The 12995-nt window shown below is 36.8% G+C and overlaps 1 long non-coding RNA gene across 1 annotated transcript; it reads right to left on the bottom strand.

Moving 5' to 3' along the window:
* Positions 1-2974: 2974 nt before the first annotated feature.
* On the bottom strand, positions 2975-12379 carry LOC126235767 (uncharacterized). Its single transcript, XR_007544808.1, has 3 exons — positions 12227-12379; positions 3264-3369; positions 2975-3132 (listed from the first exon to the last, which is right to left on the bottom strand). It is a non-coding gene; the product is annotated as an uncharacterized LOC126235767 (long non-coding RNA).
* Between the last annotated feature and the right edge of the window lie 616 nt (positions 12380-12995).

Raw genomic sequence — 12995 nt, 5'->3', positions numbered from 1 at the left:
TTGAATAAGTTCGGCAATGTTAGTGGGAAAAGTAAGGTATACAAAATTATGCTTGCTTGCTCCATTTTTCACTAAATCTGAATTGTAAAAGTTCAACAAAAGTTCTGTTAATAATTTTGAGTGCACATAGAAAAACGTTTTCAGTTTTTGTCTCTTCAGCAAAGGCGACGGATTTCTTTAAGCAGTAGTGTGTTTTTTTTCAGAATGAAAGGCACAAGTTAAGACTGTATTGGTTCATGTCCCAGTTGTGAATACTGGCACTGATGGTTAGCGCTTAATACAAATGTATCTAAAAGCTAAGTCAGGTAAAGGGTGAAGCGTTAGTGAAATGTGTTTTTTACAACTATCTCAATAACATCCTCTAGACTCTTTGGAAAAGCATGACACCCTTTGCAATAGTTTGAACAGGTTTTGAACGTGGTTAGATTTTCTTCTAGATTATTATATTTAAAATAACTTTTAATTCAGTTATAGTTTCATTGAAACTAATTTATCAGTAGCATCTGGAAGCATAACTTTGCTAGACTGTTCATATGCACAGTTTACGCATCTGAAGCAGTTGAAGTTCCTAGCAAGGTCACAGAAGTTAATAGACGCGACATGATTCTCGTAAGGTAAGAGTTAAAAGCAGATAAAAGAAAGCATAAAAAATTAGTATATTAAATTTGACTTTCAATGAAAAGTGGTCGTTAAGGACTGAGAACAGGTGTGTGACCCATACCAAATAAGCCTGTGAGGTGATGTGGAATGCATACAAAGAAAGGCAGTACAGATGGCCACAGGTTTGCTTGAATCATTGGAGGGAACATGGAGACGTTGAAAACTTGATCTGGTAGAAAAAAAATTGTAAATTTGTGGTAAGATGATGTGGGACCAAAATGCTTAGGTCACCAGTCCCTAAGCTTAACACTACTTAATCTAACTTAAACTAACTTGTCCGCGTGGCGATGTGGCAGATTCTTGAAGACAGATCCCAACTACCCTATGAAATCCTGCTTACCAAGTTACAAAGACAGCAGTGTAAGGGAAGAGTCTACAAATATACAAGCCCCTATGACTCGCGCCTGTGCGGAACCTATAGGCAAGATTAAACTGATTACAGACCGCACTGCGACATGTACGCAGTCATTCTGAAGCCAAATGTAAAAGTCGTTCAGGTTACTGCTCTTTTTTCTAGTACAGCTTTCTCGTGTGTTCTGCTATTATCTAGTTTCCATTTGCTGATACTTCACAGGTTTAAAGTCTGAAATTTTATGTTAATGGGCCAGCAGTTTGTGCACTGTTTTTACTGTAGTTAATTTCTTAGTTACATATTTCAATCCATTAATAGTACGACTTAGACATGTAATTTATTTGGCTGATCTTGTGTGCAATAAGCAAATAGTTAGCTCTATAAATCAATAGAAGCATGTAGGAGGTTGACAATTCTACTTTTGCACTGTCCAAAACACTAAACATGTTTACCTGTAGGGAATACTAGAGAACGAGTACAATCCAGGTCACCTTTTTGTGAATGAAGCATGTGAGAAATCTTGTAATTGTTGTATGTGTATAACGGTTCTATTGGTTACGCAGAGCAAAGGTACCTCTGTGCAGTCTATGAAACAAGTTTTTGTGATTACATTCTTCAACATACGCAAAATGCACTGCAAAGGACTGAATCTTTCATTCGATAAAATCCCACCACGCAAACTGCCATAAATATACCGAGATAAATCTCGTGAGAATGAGGCTGAAACAACATGTCTCCGTTAGCCTCTACAAATGCAAGAATTGAATAGCATCTAGCTGTTGTATGGAATAAATAGCTCAGGGCCTGTTATTACTTCCTCCTTCACAGAATTTTTCATCAGAATGAAATATTATAATTCTTTGTAGACGACGTTATAAAATGTCGTTGTCTACAACTCAAGATTTGGAGGCCAAAGGTGGTCCTGAATCACGTTAGACGAATGTTCTTACTTTGTCCAACTATTTTACTTTTTACTTCAGTATTTATAAACCTAAATACGCCTATTACTACACTACGAACCAAAGTGATATACAGTATTTTGTTAACTTCTACACACTCTCACTAGAGTAAATCTTTGTACACCTTTAACATGCATGATCACACAAATAAACTAATTGCTTGGTGGGTGGTTGGGTGTGTCACAAAGCAATTATTCCCCTGGAGGGGATGTTCTATTAAAACCACTTAAAATGAAAAATAGGTAATTAATACGGAACCCTTCTTAACAGCAGGTGTCACCAACCGCTGTTAAAATGGAAAAGTGCAGCTGCAATTTACAATGTAAAGTTACTGCAGACACATGTGTAATTCATTAACATTTAATGAGAAGCTATGAAAACTTGGTTGCACCACTGGGCACTGAATGTTTATAAGAAAGAACTGCAATGTCCATAAAGATAACAATAGTTTCAACTTGCACAATGTTAAAAGCAAACAATTCATAGATTTAAATCAAAATGTGAAGGGAAGGCGTCTTACAAAACCGCAGAAAATGTAGTCACAAACAAAATAAAAATGTAACAAATGTTAGCTACATCCCTTCCACCTGACAAAATTTTGGGAAGGTTTATTATGAATTAGAGTACTATGCTGGAATCTACAAAGAGAGTCCATCTCCAAAATCTCTAGAATACCTAGCCACTATTCTTCCCCTGTTGTTTCATTACTGTTTTACCCCTGACAAATATCGACAGTTATACAGCTACCGCACTTTTGTCTTTATTCTTTGAACAGTCTATGAGTTTTTTCTTGTCTTCCTCCAAACCTTATTCTTTGTCGTGTAGTTTACAATTATGGCATGCAATCTGTGTCTACCAAGCATGTTTAAAGTAACACATCTCAGAATTTGTGCCACGAGTTTATACCGAGTAGAACAGCACAAAATTAGGAAACTAATAATCTGAGGCTAATGTCGGACGTAAAGTATTACTTTACTTACTAGGAGAAAAGAGTTGACTCTTTTTTTTTTTATTTTTTTTACGAAGATGATCTGCAGAGCTGAGATTTGCATCAGCACAAGAAAGTATGGCACATTTCATTTTCAGATTAATTTTTCCTTGAAGACTCAATAAAAGACCCGTCATTTTATGTTGTGACGAAATGATAGCTGGGCTTATTTTCTGTAAACCGAAGTATCCAGTCATAAAGACGAAGGGTACGAGAAAGTCACATGAAATACTCTGACAATACTAATGGAAAAATCTTTAGAGGAAAGAAAAGTTACAGAATTTTATGTGTTAAATGAACCCACCTGACGTCTGATGATGGTAATAAATATTAACGTAACACATCCTGGGGCTAATAAGGGTGTGTAGCCGATGATGTGATGATGTCATGTCATCTCACTTTATGTAATGCTGGAATAAGAAATAATTATATATTACTTGAAGTGGTCATGGTATGATTATTTCAAAAACAAATGAAATGGGTATTTACAAAGTAAAATTACCAGTTGCATTATGGTACCGGCCCTTTCATCTTGACGGACAAAGTAATCAGTTTTTATCAACAAGATACACCGTATCTGCTGTTTCATTAGCACACATATCTGGCTAAAAGAAACGCAGAGGCCTCATGCTATTTCATTTACCTATTTCAGTAGTATGACACGTTACGGATCTAGAACATGTGAACAGGTAATACAGAATTAAATATTAAATATGTATTACAACTGTAATGCAGTTTATCACACACGTTGTGAGCCTACTGTAATTCCACTTTATGCAATAGCTGAAAATTAAGGCAGCCACGCTGGCGCTTGTAATTTGGTGCGAAGCACTGTCGCCACAGCTGATCATTGGCGCCAGTTGGCGCTCGAGGCAGTCAGCTTGTGTAACGACCTGCGAAAGCTGGACATTGGCGTGTCGGCATGTAAATCACGTTATATGGAAAATGGTAATGTTTCTACTAATGCTTTGCTGCAATGTGGTTTGAATACTGTGAAGAGTCAGATGGAAGTATTTTTTATGAGAGTGCAGTGTATTCGACAACAAATGAATGGGAATATTGAGAAACCCCGCACGTCCAATTTTTCGACAAAGTTGAATTACCCCCGAATTTGTATTTTAAACATATAGGCCGATCACGATACAGAGAAATCCCTTATATTGTGGCATTTTCCGTGTTATTATGCAGACATTGTCTCGCTTGAACTAAAGAGAAACGCCACTTGTACAAAAGACACGGACTTTCTCACGATTTTACGTTTTCAACAATGTTTTAAGGAGAGGGAATAATCGATATTGTCTGTTATAACTTACATAAAATACTAGGAAAACACCAATATGGTGCGGTACCTGGATGCAGTGTAATATTAGCTGCCTGCAATCTAAGGGATGTCATTTGTACTCTGGCAGACAATAAAGACCCCGGCGTGCTACTATTTTTAGACTTTTAAAAAGCGTATGACAGCATCAACCATGAATATCTGATTAAGGTTCTGACGAAGATCTTGATTAATTCGACAAAACTGTTACTAGGAGATCTATCACGAAAGGTTGCCGCCAATCTGACGGAGGTGAAGAACCTCGTCAACGACTTCAACACAGTCACAGGTGCGAAACTAAACAGGAGAAGGCTACGTTGCTCCATGTAGGAGGAGGCATTGGTGATGCTACCCATCTCATTGGTATGCAACAGGGGCAAAACACAAAGCTCTCTGGGTCTGCTGGGGTGCAGTGCCAGACGTGATGGCGACAAAAAAACTGGACAGACATGCTGCACGAGATCAGAGCCACCACATGCAATTATTGTGACAGGGAATTAGATCTCCTGCCAAGAGTGCACACAGTCAGAATATCTATAGCGACCAGAATGCACTACCTGGGCCATAACCTACCAGTATCAAATCACCTAGCAGACAGGATACAGAAGGCGTTCTGTTGGTATCTCCTCAGAGGTCACATTTTCAAAGTAAGCTTTGAAACGTTAACCTTACCAACCTCATTAGGAGAGATTGGTGTCATCAGAACCGACATAAATGTCGGACCTTACCAATCAACCGTATGCCTAGAACTATCACTAATGGCACAGCGAGCTTAATTAAGAGCTTAACGCTAAATTGCAAGCCATGCAGTATAGTTCTACCAATTAATGAAGCTATATTCCAGTAACCTTCCGCCATATTAGGTTCTACTACTGCGAGTTCAGTTACATACTACAAGCTGACAACATCCATCCACTTCATTACAACGCGAAAATCTATAGTTTTCTGACAACAGATGGTAGAGAACACGGTCATTTAAAAATACCCACAAGCTAAGTGGAATACCATCTCGCGAAATATCCATAGCCCTGCATTGCCATCATGCATCCGCTCTACATGGTACCTAATCATCAACCAGTGAGAAGCTCCACAACATCCACCTGAGCCCCACACCCGCCTGTACAATATCCGGTCACGTGGACACCTTAATCCATAGGTTCACCTGTGGCACAGCTGGACTAATCACGGCACACATGTGAAGTAGACTTCCGATAATTGGCCGTACGGTTCTGCACAACATCGGCATCATGGAATTAACCAGACCAGAAAAAACGCGATATCCCCGCAGACAGCAAAATGCCGCCATTTGATTTTATGTTACACCGCTGCTTGTTTTATCAACCATTGTCATACAACACTTGAAGAATACTAAGCATATATGGAATACAAACAAGCAAAGGTAAGAGAACAAAGATATTACGTTGACATATAGCGTAACATGTTGAAAATTATGGTGCAGATATGAATCAATTTATTTAAGTCACTACTTAATACAAAACAACGTATCACAAAAACATGAAAAAAAGCAGAAAAACTTAATTATCAACCACCATCATACAACACTTGAAGAATACTGAGCATATATGGAATACGAACAAGCAAAGGTAAGAGGACAAAGAGATTACGTTGACACATATAGTAACATGTTGAAAATTATGGTGCAGATATGAATCAATTTATTTAAGTCACTACTTAATACAAAACAACGTATCACAAATCATGAAAAAAGCAGCAAAACTTACAGAACTATCCTATGTTAATATCATTATTATTTCTCAATAGGAAAGCGAAGGGTAAATTGAAAGGTTTGTTAGCGAAATGCATAAGGGCAGACAGTAGTACTAATGGATGTACCTCTTTTGTAGACTAATATCAGTGTCCAATGAGAAGTTCAGGCAGGCAGGTGCTAAAGAGGTCCAAAACTCAGAAAATTCTCACAACAGGAAAGTAAATAATAATGTTACCATATTTAACCAGAATATTGGTGGATTAAAGAAAACAGTTGATTCTCACGAAAGTAAAGTGAAAAATAATGTTACCATTTTTCACCAAAATATTCCGGGATTGAAGAATAAAGTAGATGAGCTCCTGGTTTGTTTAGATAACATTGAATCTGATAATGTAATAGATATCCTATGCCTGTCTGAGCATCACATTGTGTCTGATATGGAAAAGGTAAATAGCAGTGGTTATAAACTAGCTGCACATATGAGTAGAGAGAATAAGGTGAGAGGAGGAGTTGCCATATATGTCCAAAGTTAACACTGTGTAGAAAGCTTACATACAAAAAAGTTTTGTCTAGAGCAACATATAGAAGCATGTGCCTGTCAACTTAAACTGAAGGAGGGCTCTTTTATAACTGTAACAGTATATAGGTCCCCTTTAGGAAACTTTCATTTATTCCTTGAAAACTTGGATGCCTTGTTGTGCTATCAGATATGGGAAAGCAAATTATTATTTGTGGGGACTTCAATGTTGATTCACTGAAAGAGTGGAATAGAAAGAATGACCTGGAAGTCTTGCTTGGTTCTTTCAATTTGACATCTGTCATTAATTTTCCTACTTGGATAGTAAAGGACAGTAGCACATCGATAGATAACACTCTTATAGACCAAGATAGGTTTAAAAACCTAAATTCTTGTCCTTTTGAGAATGGCCTTTTTGATCATGATGCTCAGCTAGCTACAGTATATGACATAGCTCCATTCAGTAATTCAAAACTACCCTCCAAAGTTGTGCATTCAATTAATCACTCAACAATTAGAAATTTCAGAGAAAATCTTCAGCAGTTAGACTGGGATGAGGTGTACAAGGAACCCAATGCTAATTTAAAATATAACTTATTTCATGATACACTTGTAAGAGAATTTGAAAACTGATTCCCCCAAGAAAGTAGTTAAATCTAATTATAAGAAACCATGCAAAAAACCTTGGCTTACTAAAGGAATAAAAATATCTTGTAACCACAAAAGGGAACTGTATCTAACAACAAGAAAGAGTAATGACCCAGAAACAGCCAAATATTATAAAAACTACTGTGCTACATTAAGAAAAGTTATTAAAAAGTCCAAAAGCATGTGCATCATGTCTGAGATTAATACCTCTGATAACAAAATCAAAACAATTTGGAATATTATTACAAGGGAGACAGGACAACGAAGAGTACAGGTTGACAGCATCACCATCAAAGTAAATGGAAACTTGATAAACAACAAGCTGGAAGTCGAAAACATTTTGAATAATCATTTTTTTTAAATGCTGTAGAGAAAATAGAATCTAAATGTTCATTAGAAGAAGCAAGGCACTAATGGAAGAGGCCTTACCCACACCATTTGATACAATTGAAATTCTACCCACCTCTCCTTCTGAAATTAGGAAGATAATAAACTCTCTCAAGAATAAATGCTCACATGGAATTGATGGTATTTCCAGCAGTATAATAAAAGCTTGTTCCCGAGAAATAAGTGGGGTTCTTAGCCACATATGTAATAGCTCTCTGAAGCAGGGTATTTTCCCAGATAGACTGAAGTATGCCATTGTTAAACCACTGCATAAGAAAGAGGATATGTCTGATGTCAACAACTACCACCCAATCTCTCTTCTCACTGCGTTATCCAAAATTCTTGAAAAAGTAATGTATTGTAGAGTAGTTTCACACATTTGTAAAAATAAAGTTTTAACAAAATGTCAGTTTGGTTTCCAGAAGGGTTTTTCAACAGAAAATGCTATATATATTTTCACTAATGAAATAGTAAATGCTCTGAGTAACCGGAAGTCACCTGTTGGGATTTTTTGTGATCTATCAAAGGCTTTTGATTGTGTAATTCATGGAATACTTCTAGATAAGCTCAAGTACTGTGGTATGAATAGGACAGTGCTCAAATGGTTTAAGTCATACCTAACTGGAAGAGTGCAGAAAGATGAAATAAGCAGTTCGCATAATATGCAAAAAACTGGTGATTTCTTAAACTGGGGAACAATAAAGAATGGGGCGCCGCAAGGTTCTGTCTTGGGTCCTCTGCTGTTCTTAACATATATTAATGACTTGCCATTGTATATTCATGAAGATGCAAAGCTGGTACTTTTTGCTAATGATACAAGTATAGCTATCACACCCAACAGACAAGAACTAACTAGTGAAATTGTAAATGATGTTTTTCAGAAAATCATTAAGTGGTTTTCTGCAAATGGGCTCTCATTAAACTTTGACAAAACACAGTATATACAGTTCCACACAATAAATGGAATGACACCATTAATAAATATAGACTTTGATCAGAAATCGGTAGCTAAGGTAGAATATTCAAAATTTCTAGGTGTATGCATTGATGAGGGGTTGAACTGGAAAACGCACACTGAGAATCTGCTGAAACGCCTGAGTTCAGCTACTTATGCTGTTAAGGTCATTTCAAATTTTGGCGATATATATCTGAGTAAATTGGCTTACCACACCTATTTTCATTCTCTGCTTTTGTATGGCATCATATTCTGGGGTAACTCATCATTGAGTAAAAGAGTGTTCATTGCACAAAAGCGTTTAATCAGAATAATTGCTGGAGCTCATCCAAGATCATCCTGCAGAATTTATTTAAAGAGCTAGAGATCTTCACTGTAGCCTCACAATATATATATTCACTTATGAAATTTGTTATTAACAATCCGAACGAATTCAAAAGTAATAGCAGTGCACATGGCTACAACACTAGGAGAAAGGATGATCTTCACATCTCAAGGTTAAATCTAACTTTGGCTCAGAAGGGGGTAAATTATGCTGCCTCAAAAGTCTTTGGTCACTTACCTAATAGCATCGAAAGTCTGACAGATAGCCATATAGCATTTAAAAAGAAATTAAGAGAATTTCTTAATGGCAACTCCTTCTACTCATTAGATGAATTTTTGGATATAGTAAGTGGGTAATTACCCCAACCCCCACAAAAAAATTAAAAATATTAAGTGTCATGTAATATTTTGTGTAATGTAATATCTTGTATAGACACGTTTTATTAACCTGACACGTTCCACATCATTACGAAGTGTCATATTCGTAATCTATGGAAAAAGTACTAATCTAATCTTATTTTTTCATTTGTGTGGCAAGGAGCCAATTTTAGTTTCTACAAGAAGACATTTTAAATCATAAGAAGATTACTTTCATCTACCAGAAGACAGATAACACTTGCCATACTAACATAGCACTGTTCTGTTAGCTACAGAAAATGTTAAGAACAATACAAGAAGATAGAAAAGAAAATTTCTGTTTCACAGCTATGCAGAAGAAGGCTATTTTGTTAACAGTAGCAGAGTATTGTTTGGTACAAACATCAACATCCTATAATTATATGCAAGACTAAAATATCTTTCAACAAGAATATTTTCAAGATTTAAAAACTAACTGGCCCTTTGTGGATTAGTGCATTGATATGAGGAATATTTAAGATTCTAAAAGACTGTTTGATAAGATCCATTTGTTGCCATCTGTATCCAAGTGATTAATTTATCTTGTGGTTCGATAATAGAAATAGAACAGCTTACTACAAGGAATTCTTTACTTGTACCACTGCTTGAACATAAAACTACTGAATACAGTCCAAAAATAATTTTTTGTGAATCCTTTCCTTAATTACTACAAACTGTTAACTGTATTTGCATTAAGGGCATATTTATGCATTCACAAATAAGGAAAATTTTCGTATAAAGTAAATGGAAGGTGCAGTTTGCACTTTTCACTATCGGAAAATTGACTGTTAACCAGCATCAGCAACAACAGCTCAGGTATAAATGCTGACATCACAAATAGAAAATGAAGAGATAGATATGAGAAATTTGAATGTGTAATTCAGTATGTGAAGAGAGATGAAAATCTAATAATCACAGGTGACTGAAATGCTCTACTAGAGATATGAATAGGAGAGAGCATAGTGTGAGAATATAGGCTCGGTAGTTGCAATGAGAAAAGAGAAAGTCTAATTGTATTTTGCAATAAAAATTTCAGCCAGCGAATAGACAGGTCAGAATTCAAAAGAGTGGGAAATGTACTTGGAAAAGGTCTGGAGACATGGGAAGATACTAGCTGGATTACATTGCGGTCACACAGTGATTTAATTGTAAGATATACCCAGAGGATGATATGGACTCAGTTTACAATTTACTTATGGTGAGGAGTAGGCTGTAATTTAAGAGAATCATCCGGAAGAATCAGTAAGCAAAGAAGTGGGATTCTGAAGTACTAAAGAATGACTAGGTGTATTTGCAGTTCTATAAGGCGTAGGTACTGCGATTGTGAATATCAAAATAGATAGTTCCTTTGAGGAGGAGTGGATATCCCTAAAAAGGGCAATCACTGAAGTTGTACACTTAGGAATGGAATAAACATGACGTTTTGGGAAATCAAGGTGAAATGGCTTCAGGAAAAATATGAACTAATCGAAAGAGACATATTCGTTAAAGGACTGATTCAGAATGAACAGTCCGAACAATATTCTGTGAAGTTGAAAGCAAAGGCATCAACTTTATGAATGTAAGAAGAATTCTATTGTTAAATTACTGACAAGAATAATATGCAGAAGAATGGAAAAGAAAGTTGATGATCTGTCAAATAATAAATAAACAGTTCGGTTTTAAGAAAAGTAAATGCAGCAGAAAGACAGTCCTGAAGTTGTGACTGATTTGAAAGAGTGTAAGACAAGTATGTAGTCTACCGCTCAATCTATAAATCACAGAAGCAGTGACCGAAATAACAGAAAGTATTAGAAGTTCAATTAAAATTCAGGATGAAAGGATATCGATAAAAACATTCGCTAATGACATTGCTATCCTCAGTGAAAGTGAGGAAGAATTGACAGATCGATGGAAAGGAATGAACATACTAATGAGAACCCATTACTGATTGAGAGTAACCAAAGAAATCGAACGTACCGAGAAAAATCAGAAATGAAATAAGCGATAAACCTAACATGGACATTGGTGACCACGACGCGGACGAAATAAAGAAATTCTGCTACATTGGAAACAAAATAACACATACTGGACGAAGCAAGGGGGACATAAAATTCGGACTAGCGCAGGCAAAGAGTGCATTTTAGGCCAAACCAAGTCTACTAAAATCAAACAGAGAGTTCACATGGAAGAAGAAACTTCTGAAAATGTACGTCTGTTGCACAGTATTGTATAAAAAGGAATCATGGAATGAGGGAAATCTGGAGAAGAAGAGTTGTGGTGCTGTTGAAGAGTATTGAAGATTAGGTGGACTGATAAGAAATGAGGAGGTTCGCCACAGACTCGGTGAGGAGAAGAAAAATATTGTCTGTAAGGATGACATGATGATAGGACAAGTGTTCACACAACAAGGAATAATTTCAGTGATACCCGAGAGAATTGTGGAGGATAAATACCGTCGGGGAAGACAGAAATTGGAATACATTCAACAAATGAGGACTTTCGGTGTACATGTTATACTGAGATGAAGAGGCTGGCAGAGGGAAGGAATTCATGGTGGGTTGCATCAAAATAGTCTAAATACGAATCACCTAAATTAAAAAGATGTTGGCACTGGTGTTTGTGGGGGGCAAGGGTGTGCCCCCTTTCACACACTAGCCAATTTGCCTCATCGATAGCCAACTAAAAGTAATAGTATTTAATCTAATAGAATGAAAGAGCTTCAAACAGCAACACATATCTTTGTCTGCCTTCGTAGGACATTAATGGGCAAAGAACTGCCATAAAAATAAATTTATTTTCTTTGCTGTTTATGGCTCCTCGTAAAGTTGATATTATGTTTTACCATAGCAAGTCATGATAAATTCCCATCGTCTAGCCACACAAACAATGAAATCAAACCAAGACGTTACTCAATCTTAGGATTATTTCTTAGTGTACAGTAACAGGACAGAATAGTAATGATACAGTAACATTAAACAAATAGCAGACTACGCACACACTATGTTACTTACTTTGATGCGGCTTCCTGCCCTTTACGCGGGGAGCGCCTTCATTCTCGACAGGAAAGGGGCCTTTGCGTCTTTCTCTGGTCTTATATAGCCCGTTCCGTGTCACAGCATGGAGGTGGGGAAACTACCGACCTCGTGAAAGACATTCAGCAATCTTATCACGTACACCGCTAAGTACTGATTAGCCTAGACCTTCATTTTCTACTCTTTGTGATGCTAGTTGGGGAAAGTGAGGAACTACCGACCTCGTGAGAGACAATCAACAATTTTATCATGTACATTGCTAACAACTGATTTGACTGGACTTTGAGTTTCTACTTTTTGTGCTGCTAGTTGGCTGTCGATGTTACTGATTAGTGGAGGTAACTCAGTTTCAAATGAATTTACTTTCTTTACTTGATCTGTTATCTCATCGTCCACGTCTTCCATCTTCTTGCTCAACAAAACAAATGCAATCTCCTACTAATCTAATCGCATACCTGAGTTATCAGTCTTACTGTTTACAAGTTCAGACCGCTATTAAAATTTGCTGCATCAAACTGCATCGTGATTTCTGTATCTGATCGGCCGCAACTAGATTAGATGTGTCCATCAGATGAATGTGCTGAGGACCGGGTAGCTTGAGTTTTCTGTTTCATATTTGCGACAGCCGAACGATGGGATATTTATAGTGAGCCTAGATAGAGGCTCTATAGTTGGGGCTGCCATAATTTCTCTCTGACAAACCGAGACATTGCTGTTAAACTGACTAAGACTGGAAGTGATTTGGGAA

Source organism: Schistocerca nitens, chromosome 2, assembly GCF_023898315.1.
Source record: "Schistocerca nitens isolate TAMUIC-IGC-003100 chromosome 2, iqSchNite1.1, whole genome shotgun sequence".
Classification (NCBI taxonomy): domain Eukaryota; kingdom Metazoa; phylum Arthropoda; class Insecta; order Orthoptera; family Acrididae; genus Schistocerca; species Schistocerca nitens.
This window is presented reverse-complemented; position numbering and strand designations above follow the sequence as displayed.